The 21,405-nt window shown below is 37.5% G+C and overlaps 1 protein-coding gene across 1 annotated transcript in view; it reads right to left on the bottom strand.

Moving 5' to 3' along the window:
- LOC124166621 (cysteine-rich motor neuron 1 protein-like) overlaps positions 1–21,405 on the bottom strand; it is a 471,628-nt gene that overhangs the window by 247,893 nt on the left and 202,330 nt on the right. The window lies entirely within an intron of this gene.

Here is a 21,405-nt window from a genome sequence, read left to right as displayed (position 1 = left end):
TGCTTTTACAGTTCGGCGGACTCTGCAGAGTGCTTCAGTAGGAATCTTGAATAGCTACTTCAGGACGTGATATGTAAAACAATATTAAGCATTATTTGTCCATAAATATAGCGATTATAATTTTATGAAACCATAAATCTATGAACTTAGTTAAAAGAGAGCTTTGAGGAATTATCAACAACACGATTGCGCAATATCACCTTTTTTGATATCTTTCATAAAATTATTATTACTTTTGCACATTTTCGTCCAATCGTAATTATTTAATGCTCTTAAAAATTTACAGCAATAAATAAACAGTCGAAAACGCTGGATACCCTAGAATAACAGATTTCATGGTAACTGCAAGGTACATCCAAAAAATGTTTGTGTTACCATAACTCAGTAACTATGGAGTTGCAACCCCATGTTAATAGACAAAAAATGCTTAAAATTAATCTCCATCTGTCTCCTAAATTACTGCAGATTCCTTCTGAAACGCCCTTTATAATAAAAATTCTTATTGGACTTCTTTTGAATAAGTTTCTTATAGGGAAATTCCACTTTACAACAGTTTTACGGAACCAAACAACAAATCCGCCTTTCAAAATGGAAAGCCCTTCAGTTCATCAACCAATCGCCATTCTCCACGCATCCCTATCAAATACCTCTCCCACATGTAACTCTATCCTATCCATTTCCTCCCATACTCCAAACAACCATGAATTTTTGGCCCTTCTTCATTTTCTTTTACCTTTAGGTATCCATTTGAAAATAGTATTCGGAATTCTTTCTTCTCCCATCCTTTGGATGTGTCCAAAAACCATCTTTATCTTCTGTCCTTCTCCACATCCTTCTTCTCATCAATGATATTTCTTAATTCTTTATTTCTCATTCTATACATTCTGCACTTTCAAGGGAACCCTCAATAGAAGTCAATTTCTGGAGCTCGTTATTTATTTTTTCCCTTTCATTTATAGACCACGCCTCTCCTCCTTAAAGCAACATGCTAAGTGCTACCCACATTAGCGAAATAAATGCATTTTTTCGTCCTTTTATGTCATTCTTGTTCCTAGTATGGGGTATTTAGTGTCTGTGGAGGAGGTATCAATTGAACCTCAATCAATAGAAACGTGCATATTACTGGTGCAGTAATTCATGAGCCCTTTTACTCTGGTATATACGGTTCTGTATTTCCAATTTTGAGGTTAGAGAGGTCTATAACACATATCATTAAGACTTGATATGTGAGACATTTTTATAGCATTTCCGTCAACTCCTACATCTCAAATGATGCGGTTCAGATATCGGGTTCCCTTCAGTTTATTTTTAGGACCATTTTTTGTAGTTTTATGATATTTTTGGATTAATAATAACTTATTAAAACTTTTCGACGCAAAAATATCACCAAATGATAGGTGCAAGATGTAAAAATCTTCTTTGCAGTAGTGTTGTTTTTATACCGAGAAATATCAACTAATCATCTAAGTTCTGCTAAGCCAAGCATTATTTCTCCACAAGCTATTGTAGCAAGCAGATAAAACACACATGAAAATACAAAAACGATCTACCTTGATTCACATCTGTGAAATTTAGTAATTATGTTACAAGAATCTTCACAAACCTTAACTAAATGCAGCAATCATGAGCACTATGTATCATGAGATGCACAGACTACGAAAATAGAAAAAACCTATCTCACTATACGCACATAATAATATTATAAGCTAATAAACTAAAAAATCACTATTCCAATCAGCAGTTATGTAACGAATTCATAATTAAGTACACAAAAGTGGTAATAATGATAAATTGATGATAAAAATCTATACCTTAGAAATCGAAATCTTTCACAAATTTCATCATCAGTTAAAAAATAGTGAAAACATATTTATGTTTTTCGATTTGTATCCCAGTCCTCCAAGTATTTTTGGTGTGAAGATTGACGGCCTTAAACCTTTTGCAGATAAGTTGATGACGTCGTGGAAAGCGGGTTACGACTTCCCATCAACTCGTGGATCTTGCTCGCTTTTGTTTACACACTTTTGAGCGATTTTAACTCTATGTGTAAAGTTCTTTCTGAACGGCTTAATCAACCAAAACACTTTATTTAGGATAATAATCAGAAAAGATATGTGTACTGTGAAATAGAAGATGAAAAAAAGAACTCAAAGCTTTTGTTTGAGTACATAAAGGCGCTGCAATCCATTAAAGGCCAGAGTCCTCTAGATTGCTCTCTCAACACTACACTCTCAAGTTATTATATGGCAATATAGAGGACTCTGTTAAAGGCTAGTAAAAATTATTATTGGTGATGAGAGACGTCAATCCAACGATTAATGTACATATAAATGTACTTATTACCCCGCAAGGCCTCTCAAATAGTACATATAGGTGGAGAAATGTTAGCACAGTACACGTTAACACAAAAGACGAAGGCAAGAGAAGGTACGCGTTGAAGATATTTGACTATTGAGTCCCACCAAGCATTTATTAAATTCCTTTGTAACTCGCTCGGAAAATGTATTTGTTAATGGGTAGAAAGAAAAAGATAGTACCAATGTCCTGATAAACGTTATGATAATAACCTTATGCTGTTAATTGCTCATCATTAGTTTATAGAAAAAATACAGCAATTCTTCCAGAAAATCGGAAGACTTTACTCATAGAGTGGTAGATATATAAACCATTGCAAAAACTTGATAGAGAGGCAATTCATAAAAAATAAACCAAACGGGAAAAAATGTTACATCGAATTATGGAGTAAGTAAATTCTGCTCTTGTCCTTTTCATTGGTTCCGTATAATGTGCTTTCGACTGAAATAAATAATGTCGGTTAATGAAGAATAGTAGATACCATAATTATATTCTCTCTCATAATTACAGAAAGGTGAATTCCCCCCAGTCTATTAAATTTTAAATAATAGTGATAATACCATGAAACCTGTGACATTCGTCATATTTAATTGGGCGATAATAAAGATTCGTGCCTTCTAAACTAACTTAAATTTCAAAAAAGTCTCCTATGACGTATCCCTCTCCCAGAGGCACAAAAAATACAAATCTGGCGACAGCCTTTAGATAGTTTGCTTCGCCTATACATGTAACGAATGCAGAGGTCAGTTTAATGCTTTCATGATAATAATAGAATCCAATTAGCTCCAATCTACGCTAGCGGTAATTGAATCCGGTGTTATCTTTCATTTCTCCGATTCAATTCAGTTATTCACTCTTAAATTTGATAATATTAATTACATTGAAGCTAATTGGTTGAAATATTAGCAGAAAATCAAAGATATGAGCAGGATAATTGAAAGATTTCGGAGAAATGAGGCCTAAAATACGTATATAAAGTCATAGCCCGAGAGGAATACTACATTACATAACAAATAAACTACATTATTTTTTTATGAGATTTAGTTTTCATGTTTCGTACCCAATTTGAGTTCATTTGATTAAATTTCCGAGGATATGAGTGAAAAAATATCCTCATTAGGTCTATGAATTTTCCTTAGCTGTACACATAGGATCATACGCTTATCGTGGTTAATTAGCTAATACTAAACCACAATTCTAAAATTATTAAATTTATCATTTAACAGAATAAATATAACGGCTATACTTTGAAAAATTGATTGTACAATAATTTTCGGCTGTCAAGAAGATCTAAGAGATAACTATGTATGACCGTAAAATAAATAGTTTTTACTGAAAGCTTTGGATATGGCTCCCAATATATATATAATTAACAAAATAAATATTAAAAAGGAAATAAAAATCACATTGAGAGTAACCCGAAAAAGAACATTAATGCAAAATTCAAAAAGACCAAAGTGATTGCGCGATAAAAGAATAGTTTTGACATTGATCGATATACAGATATTTTACTGTTGTTTCGAGCAATAAAGTTGAGCAGTCTTAAGGAAATACGTCAAGAGACAAGAAATCCATATGCCTATTTAAGTTGCAACTTGAATTCGGTTTCTTTTTTGTCTTATGCAATCAGTTTCGATGAGGAATACGGGTTATAACCAGGCGAGAGATAGGCTAAAAGATACTATCTTACCTCTGCACACCTACCTCTTCAAATTCGCGATTTTGGTAGACTGATTCCATTTTTTTTAATGGAACCTTCTCTCTGAATAAAGGACATGGATTTCATTCTGTTTAATGCTTTCTTTTCAATCAGAAAATAGCATTATACATAACACGTCTCTGTAAATAGTGTAATTCATCGTCTTGTCCTAAATAAATAGCAATGTATTAAATTCAGTCATACTTCTTGCTTCTCCTTGAATTCACTTAAAAAAAACATGACTGTTATGGCACCCTAGAAGATAGAAATTGTAAAATATTTAATTTTTTATGTACGTTACCTGAGAGCGATTTTGAAAGTGCCAGTTTTTTAAGGTACTAATAATCAAGTTAAATTGATTTCGAATTCATTTGTAGACGAAATACACCGATCTCATTCACCGATTCATGTTTAATCCGTGTTTGCAATACTATGAATTGTCGAGTTGACATTAACGTCATATAAATGATTTGAAGAACTAAAAATGGGACATTCGCTAAGAGCAGACTGATGACGGGTTACTCTCACTCACTTACGTACCCCAACTATGGCTAATGTGACCTAACAAGCCGACCGACTCCTAAAAATACCAGCCTACTTCCTGCTTAAAACTTAACTGCAATTTATTGTCACTATTCGCCGAGTACCTCTACTGAGAATTTCAAAAATATTTCTTTAAATTTCGTTTCTATTAAGGAAAACGTAGTAGTTAGAAAAAGTGAAAAAAATGTAACATAGAACTATAGAATAGGTCAAATTTCATGTCAATTTATCTAAAACTATTGATGCCTTATTTCGTACAAATTAGATACCATTCATATGTCTCCACCTAGAAACTTTCTGGGCTTTTAAATAAATCTTCAATGCATCAGGTGCACAAGCATAAGGGAAACGTTGTACCCATTGGTAATACAAAAAAGTTATTCTAAAATTTCACGTCATATATCAAAAAAATGCTGATTCAACTAAATATAGTCGAAAATGATTAAATTATTCACAATTCAATTATATTTTGATCTCACAGTGCATGGATTACGAAGACAGAGACGGGTCCACAAGTAAAACGGATAGGAAAATCAATCGCTCCCGACGCCGAAGTTGAATCAATCAATAAGCGAACGTCTCATCGCTGATGGAATTGGTTATTTAATCTCGATGAATTCATAATCGCCGGCTTAAAGTCAAGAGCCACCCTTCCGCAGTGGCAAAAAAGAAACACAAAAGCATTAATTTCTCCTTCAAACATCTCCCAATCCACCCGTATCAAAAGAAAAACTCGTTTCAAATAAGCTGGTTGTGTATTGATATCGACTAAAACCGGAAACGCTGAACGATTAGCTGCGGGCTGGATGAAGATAAAGTCAACATAATACAAGGCCTCCATCCAATAAGCGGATAAACTTTGGAGAGAACATTCAGCCGCCGGGCTTTGGCTGTGCATGATTGGGTAAACTAGCGTGTTGTGTTGAATGAAGGCCCGGGGGCCTCTTCGGTTGCTACCCAGCAGTTGTTGACTTCCTAAATTATTAGGACTCTTAATTGAGGTGCTTGTATGAACGTTGGGTGAATATGGATCGCTTAGAGGTAATTTAGTAACGTTCAAACAATGCAATAGGCATCAAATGAGATGTATCTTAAATATTCAAGCAACCAGGTTAATGAGTTTACATCAACGATAGTATAATTTCAGCATATATATCACAAATTACATATAAAAATCGGAGTTTACCAGGACATAAATACAAGAAATATAACAAACACATTCAAATTGACCATAGTATTGAACAGAACACTTTTCAGGATGACTATGCAAACTGGATCAAAGTAGCCATAATCAATGAATTTGGTACTCATAGTAATGTAACTGTTAATTATAATTGAAGAATAAAGCTATTTTTATTTTTCATCAGTCTATTTTGAAGAATTTTACGAAAAAGGTATTGTTTATAAAAAATTCGGAGATCCAATTGTGATGGAGTCGTATTTTCCATATTGAAATAAAAACTTGATAATTTGCGCGATTGTATATATACGTTCATTTAAAATTACAAGAGATAATTTCAGTATCGTTTATAATGAGATACCTAAGTTAATTTTGTAGTAATTTTAACAAATGTGGCATGTTGATATTTATTTTATCGATTGAAAAATAAAGGAAATGCTAACTGAAATGAAAAATTAGTTCTACTTTTTAGTTTAATAGAGGTAGGAATAGGTAAAATAGAAGTGTAGAGCAGATGCTGTTATTTGGGTTATTTGCTGCTTCTATATTCCAAAATTTCAATCGCATTTTAATTCATATTGTTATTCTACTTTTGTGGCAGAATTCTGGGTGTATATCACGGAAATCTATAGCTTATTTAACTGAAAATTTAGATTTGAGAGAAGAATACCGGGTATATGCGATAATAAAGTCGGAAGAGTGGGCTTCTATTACATCTTCTGACCTCATTTTGAGTACGATTCCAGTGTATGGGATCTTCATAACAAGGGCTTAGTCACGGAATTAGCGCGCGTCCAGCGTAAGGTGAGCAGCTTACGTTACCGGTCGATTATGTTAATTTATTTAGCGTTAAGAATATTCTGCAGCAATTTCACGAACGTTTGGACGTCGATTAGAGGCTGAAATTGTTGTTTAAACCTGGGAAGCCATTCGATAAAAATAGTAAAATTTTCTCTATTCCATTCTGAATTTTCGAAAATCCTCACGTTTCAGCAATAACTAATGCGTGCTATGTAAGGCTTGTATTTAAATGAATTGTTCAGGTACCTATGTCATGGACCAACGTATGTTTACTCTACCATTGACGAAATAGTAGGTATCAGGTTGATTTTGGGGCTAGAGTGCTGGATCCCTCCCTGAGGATTCGGATTCAAATCCTGTTGGCAGCGGAGATTTTTCAGAGAATTCCTTATTATTGCTTCAGGACGTCGTAGAAGATACGTACCACTGCGTCCGTCGGAGGGGACGTTAGAGCATGGTACTCTTGGCACCTATCGTTAATATCAAGCTAATGCCGACGCCGGGTTGTAGTAGCCATAGCTGTCAGTTACCACCTCCATACACCATGTCATACTATACCAAACGGAATCCTATGATTTCTGCCAAGTTCATCCTTGTTAATGTTTGTTTATTGCCGTTTAGCAATAAGAATGATTGCTAAAGATTTTAAACGTTCGGAGTACAAAATGTTGTTCTTAAAATAGCTAATAAGCTGATCGAATAGTTTGGGTAATTATTTGAAAGCTCGGTTTCTCGCGGTCAGGAAAGTTTTGAACCCAGTCTTGTTTTCTTACAACACTTCACTCCAAGTGACCTTCGAGTAACGTCTAAAAATATAATAACACCCATACGGTTTGTGAAAATTAATGCTCTTAAAATAGATTATGGCTTCAAATCAAATTATCCCTGTCTAAAGAAGTACCTGTGAAGATGCATTGCTTTCTAGTCTACATGTAATTTTCACTAATTAATAAGAGTAACTGTTAATGTAAACAAAAGTTCTCGCGCTAAGACCTTTCGGAGAATGGTCCAATGGCAGATAACTTAGGTTTGACCTGAAGAGTGCTTGAAGTGTGTCTTTGCTGATCTAGTCTCTGATTCAAACGCAATGGCTAAATATGTGGTAACTTATTAGTTGTATTTATTTTATAAAAAAATACTCTAAAATCACCGAATACAGCTCGTATTAGCCATTTTACATCGGAGCTTCCATCAACTTTAACGAGTAAAAATATACGAAAAACCATGCCCTGGACAGATAAAACGTACCCAGGCATGACTCGAACCCGCAACCTCTTGTTTAGCAGGCGAGGACGTTACCACGCCGCCACCAAGGCTTGCAACGTTCATTCAGCGATTGATTGTGTCTGAACTTGAAGGAGGATCATGACATCTAGAGGGATTTGCCGTAATATGGTGCTATGATAGCCAAGAGGCAGTTGGGGTTATAAATTGGGGATATAATGGGACTATACTATTCATCAGAGGTTTGAACTCAAAACACGCTTAAACGGCAATTAAAGGATGATAATTATTACAAGAGAGCTTCAGAGGCATTATTTTATTGACATTGTATTACATGAATATGCGGTGGTAGGCTTTAGTTTTTTTAATCTCTCTTAAAGAGAGGTAGCTATTTTATTTGCTCTATGATTGTCCTTCAGAGCATAATAGTTTGTAATACAAAATAAAGTTTTAGCATACTGCTACAAGTCAATGTCTTAAGAGCTATGATGGCCTGCAACCACAAGAAATTAAGGTGAAAGAAGACGGTAGTAAAGTGTTCTACGGAAACGTTGGAGATGAAGCATTTCATATTATTGGCAATCCGAGGATTCCTGCATATTTTCCAACCGAAAATTTCAAACCTTTCGTAAAATAGGCACAGTTTGAATGCCAGGGAGGCGAAGCCCTAAACGCTTGCCTGGAATGAAATGGCCCTACCACATACGTGAAAGGGTGGGGAATATGAACTTTGGAGAGGAATTCTCCAAAATTAATTGCTACGTCGTATACCAGCTGACGATGATTCAAGAATTATTGGGTCGCGCTCATTAGTCCATTAAACGCGGATGAGTGCACATTGACAATGTGCAAGCACATCGTATTCCGTCACTCGATTAAAATAGATAACTAATTGCTCAGCTGAAATGAAGGGGAGGGGTTAGCGAGGGCTCAGACTTGTGTTTCTTGGAGAGCGTGGGATCGAAAGACACACGAGGTTGACCTGAATCTGAGAGACTCATTCGCCGTAAGCAGAAAGTAATTAATGCATCCACGGAGGAAATCAAGGACTTATTAAAATAAATGAAAAGATTTTGGGCTACGAGGGATGGTGATATTAAAAGTGGCCTTTAAAGACGAAGCCTTCCCCTTGGGCCCTTGGGAATAGCGCGGCCGCCCATGCAGAGCGGAGGAAATTAAGAGGACGCGTCGCTCCCGATCCACCGGCCGTAGTTTGATCTTTTTGGTGACGTAAAACTCGTTTAAAATTCAAATTATCTTCTTGAAATTGCCTTGGTATATACCCAAATACCTACTATAAAATCTTCCTATATCTGACACTTATGAATATTGATGGATTAACATAGAAAATAGGCCGCTACTTTGGCCGAAGAGCATCAGAATAGAGAACTGGAACAAATACAGTGCGATCTGGGTAATCCGATACATATGCGACCGAGGCATGAATGCATAATCGAAAAAGCCGGTGTAATTGAAACGTGCAGGAAAGTAAAACAATGTATATAAAGCTTTTTAAGTTATTAATTTGAAATAAAATACGTAATGTGAGGTAAACTTTCCCAACTGCTTAGGGTGAGTCAAGGTAGGTAACAAAATTAATAATAACGATAATGATAGATTAAGACAGAATAAAACCTCAGCGGAGAACATTTATTTACCAGAGGCAGGGGGTCACTTAACCAAAAATTCATCCATATTACGAAATGACGTACACTTTCATACGTAATAATAAAAAATACTTACAATGCATAAAAAATTTTCATACAAAACTAACGAAATCATATTAGGTAAAGGGAGGTCGCCAGCCCTGTACTTTGGATTAATGGACGCGTTGGATTATTACTAGGCTGGATTACAGAGATTGATCTGTACGTGAAAAAAATTAGTGCTGTAAGTAGCATCGTATAGTTCAGAACAAGGGAAGGTCCAGGATTTTTTCTCGGAGGGCACAAGGGTCTGACAAGCAAACGATCTTCTCATACTTGAGATTAAAAGTTTGTAGCAACATTTACTGTTCGAAATATTATCTTTATTTTAATATGAAAGTTATTAATATTTCATTAAATGATTCATGCGCAGTAATACACGTAAAAGCGAACGTAATGATAACCGTATTAATGTTTTTGTGTATATGGTTAGCGCCTGGCGTCACATGCCCCCTAAATCAGTCTATGGTGTAGAAGATTTTACCGTAGGAAAAAGTGATCAGAGAAGAATAGAGGCTATAGTCACTAGTTGCTTGGATGTTGAATATGAATAAATAGAAGGGTGGGGTGAGAAATTTGGAGATTAGAAGAATAGGAGAAGGAAGGCTACCGTGGATCACTTTCCACGAAAGAAGAATACGGTGAGTTGGCCAAGTAACGGGACGCAGACATTACATGGGAAACATATTAGAAAGAAAAATCAAGGGGAAATTCCTCAGAAGAAGACTGGATTGATCAAGAAGAGCTTCAGGGAGTAAAAAAAACTCGCTTACAATAGGGGTGAATGGAGTTTTGAAGTATACTAGCATTTAATTTCCAGTATACTATGCGAGAATAGGCTAATTTGTGAATATTGGCATCATTCAAATTAGAATTCTTTCAAGGGCTAAACGTAGCAATTTCGTTAAGAGCAGGATGATGACGGTATTCTCTCCTCACACGCTTATCTTCCATTTCCTACGGAGAAAATAGCCTAAGCTGGTTCTTGCATTCCCAATATACAAATATTACCTACTTTAGACTAAAAATTAGAATATTGTAATACATTTACGATCCCAGAAAGCTTGATTTACAAATTGAGAATTTCTGCGAGAATAATTCTTTTAACCCTGAATATTTTCTAAAATCATTTTTTTAAATAAGCTGAATAATATACATTGATCTTCAGAGTTAAAATATGCTGCGAAAATGGCCTCAAAATTCATTTTCATTTGACATTATAAATCAATTACTTGACCTCAAGTCAAAACGCGGAGCTTCAGCGCTACGTAGTGGGTAGAGGACTAGTCGTGCCTTGGAGAATATTCTTTTTGATTCGGTTGCTGGAGCACCGGCTCTTTTATCGAGCATCCAAAAAAGTACCGGTACCAGAAACTTAGCAACTAAACTCATGAAACGGAAAAGTCAAGTCTAGCATCAATTTTGAGTGGCCCAAAGCCTTTCATCCTCACTTTTGCAAGTATTATCTCTACGTACAATGAGGTATGTAATATAACATTTATACCAAAGACCGATTTTGTAATTTCTGGATAAAGTTAACCGGATGACGGCATTGCTGTAAACCAAACTGGGAAACATTTAAAAGTTATAGTACAGTAAAGCATAGTTCAAAATAACGGTAAGTTATGTCATTGAATGGAAGAATTCGGTAACTCCAGTTTTAGAAACTAACTAGAAACTATTGAACCATACCAAAAAAGTCAACTTCTTTAGTAGAGATGTCGTAGAACAAAAATAATGACTTTGAGAGAAAAAAAATCGATGCACCATTTTAGGAGACTCCGTCATCCATACGATACCACAGCCATTTCAATACTGATACCAGGATAAGAGGCTGCTTAATTCAAGAATGTGTTTCTTACTCCAAAAAAGTTCCTCCCCTAATTATGTATAGTACTTTATAGCTTCTCAAAAAGGTATACATCGATTTGCACGTAAAGTCTACTTGGCCAAATTTAAGTGTGAAGTTAATATTCTTTCCAATAACTTGGAATACCGACAGTAGAAAAACCAAAATACCATAGCTATTGCATAAAACAGATTTTTGAATCAGATTCATTAAAAAAATCTTAAATCATCCGGCGCTTTCCCGGTGCGTCAATAGAAGGTGACTTTGAATTCAAAGTATTTCACCGCGGGAGTTTCTCCATTGCTTACGACGTTTTTACTATTTACATTGCAGTATTCATTTATACGACCAAAGTTTCGGGGGTAGAAATGTTGGCAGTAATGCATCAACTCACCCGATGGAAGACGCGATCGAATTTAATTTAATTAAAAACTTACTTGAGAATAATGAAAAAGTTTGTTCTCGATTGAAAAAATGATCGCATGTATTTTACCGGGCGAGTATCTCGATTACTGTCGAAGCTTGGAAAAACTACTATGCAATATTTTCTAATGACGATCAACTAGTCACTTGTCGAAACGTCAGCAGTGATGGATCAACTTACCAGGTGGAGGACACGTGAGATTTTAAATCAATCAAAAGATATTTGTGAATAATGGTAACGTCTAAACCGACGGCTCCATTATGAAAGATTATTGGAATCGTGGAGTGCTCAAGAATGTTAGCAATCCGGGTAGGAGCACAGAATGTTTAAGTAAATTTTTTTAGCGGGTCTTTAGTAAGTCTATGTGAGAGGATGGTCGGGTCGAAGAAGGACGTCCTTTGAGAATGGGGAAGAGCGTGAGAGGGCATTCGAAAGAGCGGAAAGGAGAAAGTTTCGCAGAAGGGCCACTCCCCACTTCCGTCGCCACTGTAAGGAAGGGAGCGCCGGAAACGCACCCCCGATGGGCAGAGGGAACCCAGGCACTCAGCCAATCGCGGGCCTCCAACCACGAACATGGGACGACCGTCACTGGCAAAATCCCAAATATTTACCGGTCATTTCACTTTTAAGACGCATAATAGACAGAGTGACGTTATGTGGAGCAAGAAGGAAACATTATAGAAAGCATTTCAGCGTTTATTCTATGTATAACGGCTGAGGCCCTAACACCCCCGCTACATGCCTACTGCACTGAGGCAGCTTGCGGGGTACTATGACGATATATAGCGTTAATGTATAAAAACATACTTTTATAAAAAAACATTTTTCTCGCGGCAATATTTCAAGAAAATTAGATACAGGCGAATTTGTTGATAAGATACTCTCATTCTCCTTCCGTTTAGTGATCGCAGCGCCGCTCTCGAATTTTGGTGGCCATTTTTAGAACTAACCTCCATACGAGAGGAGATCCAAAAATAACCGGGCACAATATAAAAAAAATAATTTTTTGTGTTACAAACGTTAGTCACCTTCGAATTGCTCTCCATTTAAACTGATACATTGGTTAAAACATTTTTTACACAGCGCAAAATACATTTGATACTCGTTTACGATGCCTTGCAGGACCGCCTTCGATTCCATTTTCACCTCCGTAATATGATGAAAATATTTCCCTTTCATCACCATTTTCAGCATGGGGAACGAAAGGATATCATAAGGTTGTGGCGAGTCAAACAGCAAGTACGCGGTCAATGAGGCGAGGCTAGTCAACGCGGTGAGGCTGCCGCATCGAACCAAAGTCAGAAGTTCCAGTGTATATAAACCCGGCGGCTTAAACTATAATAGAGTTGCCAGCAGAACACTGCGCCCACCTCAGTGTAACTCGATTTTGTTAAATAAAAATCGTACACTTGAGCAGTATATTGTTTTTGCAACATCAATCGTCAGCAACCTACAAGGTGCGAGATCTCTTGAGTAGGGTGGGTGGGAAAGCAGTGTCATTTAATTTTTTACAAGAAACTCAAGTCGCGACAAGCAGCAACACGTGCCGAATTTGGATCAAGAGTCAGCAAACGGAGGATGAATTTCGCCGTGATTCACCTCATTTGCTAATCTTCAGCTTAAAGTCACTGCAATTAACTCAAAGAAAGACCAGATTGCTCAGCGAGTTCGTAAATAGTACGCCCCTTATCCTCGTGCCCAAGGGCATGATTTTTTCCACATTTCTTCAGTTCTGGACATGGTAGGTCGGCCCGGACGTTGAATGTCTTCGATCAACATGTTGCCGCGTTTCAACTCCGAATACCACTCGTGCACTTCAGTTCTTTTGAAGGCGTTTCTTTATAAGCTGCAGGGAAAAGATTAACCGTGTCAGAATGAATTTACCTAGCAGAGAACAAAATTTCAACGCTGCACGCTGTTCTCGAATACCAGCCATTTTCGAAATCGAAGAGATCAAAAACCTCTGTAAAGTGTCATAGTGGCTGGCTACAACCGCCTAAAGCCACGGTTTTCCTCATTCTGACTCAGAAATGATGAAATAACACCCATCTAGTGCTGGGACCCCAAAATATACGAGTTATGTCCGCAGAGATTTCCGTCCGGTTATTTTGGGTCCCCACTCGTATTTCCATTAAATTTCTTAATAAAAATAGATGTGCTGTTCCAATTATAGTAAAAATGTTAGAATTGAATGTATTTTAATTTGTATTACTAACCAACCTAGTTTTCGGCAAATTTTGTCATTTTTCACAGTAAAAAAACACATGGTGCAAGAATTATATTTAATATTTGAGGTGGTGGAGGATGAATAGAATCCGACTCCATAACCGTTTAAATTCGATCACATGATGTAAAGTCCTCCATAAAAGTAATAATTTCTCGAATCCTAGGTCCAAAATTATCTTTAGCGCGGTGGTATTTACAGAGCAATCCGTATATTATTAATCACGAGGAAAACCACTGAACACAATGAATTTGATTGCTCATACATCTATGACATTATGTTAGTTTAAATATCAGACTTTAATTTTCATCCTCGTCTAATTCAGATTGCTCTATAGTCAGCAAAACGAGTGGCAACTTTTGTAAATCTATTTTTAAATGCGTGCAAACATTTGGTATGGGTAGTAGCTCACAAAAGTTTAGAAGATTGGGCTATGGAAAAAAGTAATCAGAGAAGAATGGAGGCATTCGTGACCAGATGCTGAAGGAGGATGCTGAAGAAATCATAGAGGGTGAGAAATGAGGAGGCATACAGAAGAATAGGGGAAGAGAGGAGACTATAGATAATTGTTTTTTAATCAATAAAAATGGCGATGAAAATAATAAATTTGGTAGCTTATAGCAGTGGTTCCAAACTGGTTTTACGTGTTCCCCTTGGTGATAAACCAGCCAGGGGGACGCCGAAAATAATCGTTAATGGCTGAAGCTACGTTCCTTTTATGTATACAATTATTTATGACTTAAATTTCACCTACATGTAGTGAAATTAAGCAATGAAATGTGCGAGTAACATTTTTGGGGGTGCAATACTATTTATATACATATAAAAGGGTACGGGAGGAAAAAAAGGCTGGGAACCTCTGGCCAAGAGCATCTTCAAAACATTTATTTTTATTTAGATTAACCTATTCCTAAACGCGTGCTTAACGACAGAAAATGCAATGCGCCGACTGGAAAAGCTTTTTCATGAATATTCGTGATTCAAGCATTCTAGTCATCCTCGGATTCTTCCAAAATTATCGCTGCTATGTTGCGCGCAACCAGACTTGAAAATTGGGACACGTCTGCAGAGGGAGTGGAGGGTATCAAAATCTTCCCCCGCCCCATTGTGAAAGCCTTCCACCTGGTAACGGCCGAGCTGCGCTTTGACCCATAAGGATGAAATTTTCAACCTGTAGATGAAAAGGAATTTTCACAAAATACTTTGACTTGCAGGTGACTCAGCGGAGGTATACTGCAGGCTTATCAACGGTTATCTCTTGGAATTAGGTAAACATAGATCCCATGCTCACTTAGTAGTTGAACGCGGCGGTTGGTGTGGATAGGTGAGGGTAGAACTCACCATTGACTAAGCATTAGACCTGTTAATCCTACACACGTTGGAGGTACGCCGCTGGCTAGTAAGAGGTTATTTCCTGGAAAAAGACACATATATAGTCCACATGCTCACTCAGTGGTTCAACTCAACTCTTGGTGTGGAGAGGCGAGGGTAGAACTCACCATGGACTAAGCATCAGGCGTGCGCATGCCACATATTCAGGGTAGGGGAGCTAGTTTCTTCCCCTGGGTAACCTCGCACTTCGAGTATTTGTTTTGGGAATGTCAAACGGTTTCACCCAAGACTTGAACCCTGGACCTTTCAGTCAGCAGATAAGATCTCTACCCACTAGGCTACCACTCTCCCTAATTTTACTGACAGATGTACTATGACATTGAAATAATTTTACGATAACTGAAATTTTAAAAAAATCAGGAAAAGCATAGAAGACATCGCGAAATCTGACCAACCAAAAGTATAGAAGTAGGGGTAAAATAAAGTTGCGCCTTAATTTGATCCGAGAATTGCTAAAAATGCATTGAATCGATTGAAAATATCCAGTTCATGTTACATACAAGTATGAAAATTCAAGTCATTCTCCGAAAAAAAAACTCCAAATGGCTGACATATTTCCGCCCTACTAACGCCAAACTCCTAGCGCATCGGTTTTTAGGGCTTTCTTGGAGCTAGTAAAAGTTAAGTAAATAGTTATGAGGTTTAAGAATCGTTGAAATTGTATCATATGGAACTGACCTTAAAAAGAAATATTTTAAGGGTAATGGCATTGATATTTACTCAGAAAACGAGTAGATACACAAGACATTGCAACCACATTCAAACTTTTTATAGCCGAGAACGCCATATCAAGCGGTTGTCAATTAGGAATATATTCAAATCTTTTACTGGTGATGATAACCAACTTCACTATAAATGTGTAGCAACTGAAGCAAAGACTCCCGAATGTTCAAGTAGCCTTAGAATTCAAGAACTATCACAACTGCGTAATGACCACGCCACGATAAAATGTAAAAAAATATGGAGGCAAACCAAAATGTTATCGTATGAACAAAATTGGGGTGCTTAAATTAAAGCGTGAGGGCTATAGTAATTGTTATACTGGCCATACTGATAGAAGTTTTAAACAAAGAGCGAAAAATTTTTATATTTAAAGACGGAAAACTTGTATCGCAAATCATTTATGCCTGAGTCATCATTTTATAAACTTTGACAAAAATATTTTACATTGCAATGACAAAGGACTTAAATTAGATTTTATTTAAAAAATTGACGCTGGAAATGGCCCAAATGGACTTTGTAACGATGTTTTTTTATGTCCTGATTCACCTTTATTAAAATTAAGTGCCTCTACGTCGAAGAAACGTTGACCTTCACCCACACCCCACTTTTTTGGCCATTATACGTCATCAGCCCTCATATTTACACCCTACATGTTCCCCTCCTCACGCCACTTCCATGTATCCAAATGTTTCTCATATGTTATGACTTCCATATGTTCCTCACGCTACTTCAAAGACATGTTGACGCATTATTTCTACATTTTAAGAAAGCTTTTGACACGGTTCCTCACAACAAAGTTTTATACAAATTACAGTCATACGGATTAAACGAAAAGGTGTTACTGATTACGCGACTTTCTGAGTGATCATAAAACAAAATGTAGTTCCTGACGGAATTAGCTCTGATGTAGTTAAAGTGACATCATGTGTTCCACAAGGAAGCGTAATCGGCCCCCTTTTGTTCATTGTATACATTAATGACCTATGCTCCCGAATTAGCAGTAAAATACTTTTATTTGATGACAACGTTGTTATCGCGAAATTAGTGATCACTCTGACTATCGGATTTGATGATGATCGGATTTAAACAACGTTCATTTGTTGAGCCAAGAGTGGGGACTCAAATGTAATCCGAGCAAATGCATTTCGGTACATTTCTTGCGTAGTTCGTCCAACCATAACAATGTTTATGCTGTGGATGGTATTTACATCAAGGCAGCAGGTGAAGTGAAGTACCTGGCAGTAAAGATAACCTTGAACCTCTCTTGGGGAACACCTATAAGGAATATTTGCGGCATAGCCCTGAAGAAATTAGGATTCGTCAAGCGTATTGTGGGAAGATTTTCGGAAGTGAAAGTAAAAGAAAGGTGCTATTTCGCACTCGTCCGACCGCACCTTGAATATGCAGCGAGTGTATGGGATCCAGTGCAGAAAGACTTAATCCGCGAGCTGAATAAGATACAAAGGAAGGCTGCGCGTTTCGTCAAAAACCGCTACGGGCGTACAGACAGTGTTACCCAGATGTTAAGCGAATTAGGCTGGGAGCCGTTGGAGACTCGGAGGCTGCGCGCTAGGCTTAGATTGCTTGAACAATTAAGAATGGATATATTTAAGAGCGACACAGAGAACATAATCTTAGAGCCACACTATATTTCCAGGTCCGACAGAAGCGATAAATTAAGAGAGATTTTTAGCCGAACGGATAGATATAAGAATTCGTTTTTCCCCCGAGCCAGATAGGACTTTAATAAATGCTAGTCCTAACTACGTTAGAGTACTTCATTTTTATGTGTAAACGGCTGGTGAGCCAACAGTCCCTGCCACACTCCTTTTAGGCGGCTTACGGGGTATTATGTAGATGTACATACCCCCTCTTCCTACCTTGGTTTTGTTATTCAACATATGAGAGCGTCTGTTTACTCACCTTGAGAATGAAATTAGAGTGTCGATACCGAGGTCGGCTGTGAAGTTGTGCATTAAGGTGTGGAAATTAATATTGGTGTTTAATATTTATCATGGATGTTTCGTATTTCCTCCACGTCAAGGCTGAAAAATTTTCAGTCTGCATCATGCGCAAGCATTCTAGGGCAAGCATACTTGACAATTCAGTCACGTCTGCCGGTGAATATGGGGCCAGCGGTATTTAACTGGGATCTCAACCCGCCCAGTAATTTCGGCATGTAAATTCCTTTCACTTGGCTTTGGCCGAGTCACTTTCTGTCTCAGAACTTACTTTATTGTGACCCACTGCAACAAATGTGCAGGCTGTTACACAGCTTTACATGAATTAGGATTGGAGGCGCAAGAGACCTGGAGGCTGTGTGCTAGGCTTAGACAGCCCGAAACATTGAGAACAGACGTCTTTCAAAACGTCGCGGATATCATATTAAAGCCTCAGTACTTTTCTAGACCCTACAGAAACGATGTGATAAGAGAGGTAGTTTCAATATATATAGGCGTAGGAATTCGCTTCCCTCCAAGCAATGAACGACCTAGATTAATGATAGGTTTGAGTCTGAAGTCAAGTATCTCCGACACGCAACTTATTTTCTTTTTTGTTTACGGCTTGTTCTAACATCCCCTGCCACACTCCTAATAAGACGGGTTGCGGATTAATATATACAGAAGTCATCAAATTACGAGCATTCAATTCACGAACTTTCTGACATACGCATATAAGAAAAATGAAGGTGTCCGAAATTTAAAATTCGGCGTCTTTGAGGTTGGCTGACGTAACGGGAAGTGGCGTTGAGGAGCTTGCTTTTCGAACTGAGTGTAAACGGAGTACCTATCAAATAAACTACTACTGTGAATTTATTCACGTTTAACGCGTTTTTCCTTCTTGCGGACAGCGAAATGTATTCGGTTCCAGCCGTCTTGCACGCGCAGCAAGATCAGTTCCCTACCATAGTGAGTTGACGCAAAATTGCAATCCAGTGTTGCTTCCTGTAGCATAACTACTCTTTTCGTTGCCTTGCTAAGGTTTTTCAACTTACAAACAAAGTCAACATGCGAACAAGGAATCGGAACGCATCTTGTTCATATTTCGAGGACTTATTATATAAACAAAGGGCGGGTAGAGGACGTTTTTTTTTTGAGGATCATTACTTTGACTTTTAAACAATAAAAAGTTATGGTACTTTTTCACAAAATTTATTAAAGACGACCGGTTTCGTTGCAGAGGCGACACCTTCAGGTACAGAAATCGTTATTTAAATAAATTCTGTGAAAAAGTACCATACATTTTTATTGTTTACAACGGATTTTCGCAAAGTTAAGCCTGAAACAATGGACTTTGACTTTTGCCTCGGTGGTTTGCAGTAGCTCGCAAAGATAATGTGTCTGTAGGGTTAAACACGCACACAAATAGCTTCTACGTATTCATCAATAATTTGTTAACATTGCTTGTTAAGCTGGCGAAACAAAACTCTTATTGGAGAGCCATCTCTTAAGTTATCGTCTTTTCAATTTTTCCAGAGATTAAACCACGGGGTATGAGGGTCAGATCCCCCCCCCCCCTGAGTTTTATGCCCTTGAGATGAAGACGACGGGGAGCCCACTCCCTCAGCAACAACTTCTAATGAGCCAAGCGCAAGCGGAAAAGTTCTCCCGGGGTCAAACTTCTCTGGCATTAATCATTTGCATGTTATCAAATGCGTTGAGGTCTCTCGACTTCCTCGTAGAGGGAGCTGTTTCCACGAACGACATCCCTCCTTTTCCAAGATAAACCCAAATTCAAATTCGTTTAATTTTCGCCATTCACTTCACGAGAACGCATTAACATTTATTGCGAAATGAAGATGTTTTCGAATTCGTAAAGGATGCAAAATCAAGCTTCGAATTTACATCGGGAAGAACTGCCCAGTGGTGGAATGGTGCTAGACAAATGGTTGATTTTGGAACTATGGGCGAACTTTTTAAAAATTGATTGCATATTGATGTTGTGAGTCCAAATTTGCTAACCTCGCTGGCGGTGGGGTAAAGTCCTCGCCTAACAAATAGAGGGTCGTGGATGTGAGCGCCAGTGTACAGGTCCCTACCCAGGGCACGAATATTTTTGCTGTGCATTACTCACCACATAACATGCTGGAACCATCGTTGTAAAATCCATTATGTGCTTCATCGGGGAAGTTGAAGTACGACAATAGACAGTTGGTAGTATAGCAGAGAAGCCTCATGGAAAGCTTAATAAGAGCATGAAATAGCCTTATACGCCATATTTTGAGACATAATGACCTGATAAAGACAATCGTCGAGGGAAGAGTAGTTGGCAAGGACGGAAAAAAGACCTCGAAAAAGATATTGGAACAGGTAAAGATGGATGCAAAAGAGAAGGAATACGTGGGTGTGAAAAGATAGGCTAATTGGATAATAGAGTGGAGAGCTGCGTCAAACCAATCTTAACATTTTTGATTAGTAATGATGATGATGAAGGGAAGTTGGAAATAAAAAAATGTATAAAATCAATTAGATTTTTTCCACTAAGGGCATCGAAGCCATTTTTAGCAATGATTCTGCTCGTGCCATTTTCCCCGCCAAATTTTCACTCTGTTTCCGTGTCAATTTCCTCACTGTCTTAGGAGGAGGTCAAAAAATTGATGTGACCCAATTTAAACATTATCACGACTAGTAAGGAGTCGTCCTTTTTATCAGGGTGGAAACAATTAGGAGCTATTTTCAAAGAGTTACACATCGAGAAATATGAAATGGGAGAAATTGATTTCCTCTCGTTTTTTTAATTTTTTTTGCAGTTTGAAGATGCTGACATCCCTCAATAAATTGGTTATGTGTAATGGAGGTAGGATTTTGAGATAAAACGTCTCTTTCACTCGTAGTATTTACATGAATTAAGAAGTAAAATGACAACACTTGTCAGGAATCGGCGCTGACCGTGTCCCCCACCCATCGATATTTTAATTGATCATAAGTACTTGATTTTTCAACGTACATGCATTTTTTTACCAAGTCAGTTCCCGCAATGTTCTTCAGTCAATGTAAAAAAATCATTGAAAAGTCGTTTCAAGCCTACAAGAAGAAAACTTTGAAAACTTCCACAGAATGTTTTACTACACGAATATCGTTTCGTCGAATAGTTCACCGAAATGTTACACCGTTAGTTTCACCGGAAACGTAGTTTGCAATTACAAATGTAAAACAAATTATATTCTACTCCGCGCCCTGAAGACACCAACGAATAATTGCTTATGAAATTAAAAGCTTTGTTGTGCTCCACCATTTTTTTTAAGGTACAAATAGTTTTGACGCACCGGCGTCATCGTCTGGTAC

This window comes from Ischnura elegans, chromosome 10, assembly GCF_921293095.1.
Source record: "Ischnura elegans chromosome 10, ioIscEleg1.1, whole genome shotgun sequence".
In the NCBI taxonomy this organism is placed as follows: domain Eukaryota; kingdom Metazoa; phylum Arthropoda; class Insecta; order Odonata; family Coenagrionidae; genus Ischnura; species Ischnura elegans.
Note: the sequence above shows the minus strand (reverse complement) of the source record. Positions and strands in the feature narration are given on the sequence as shown.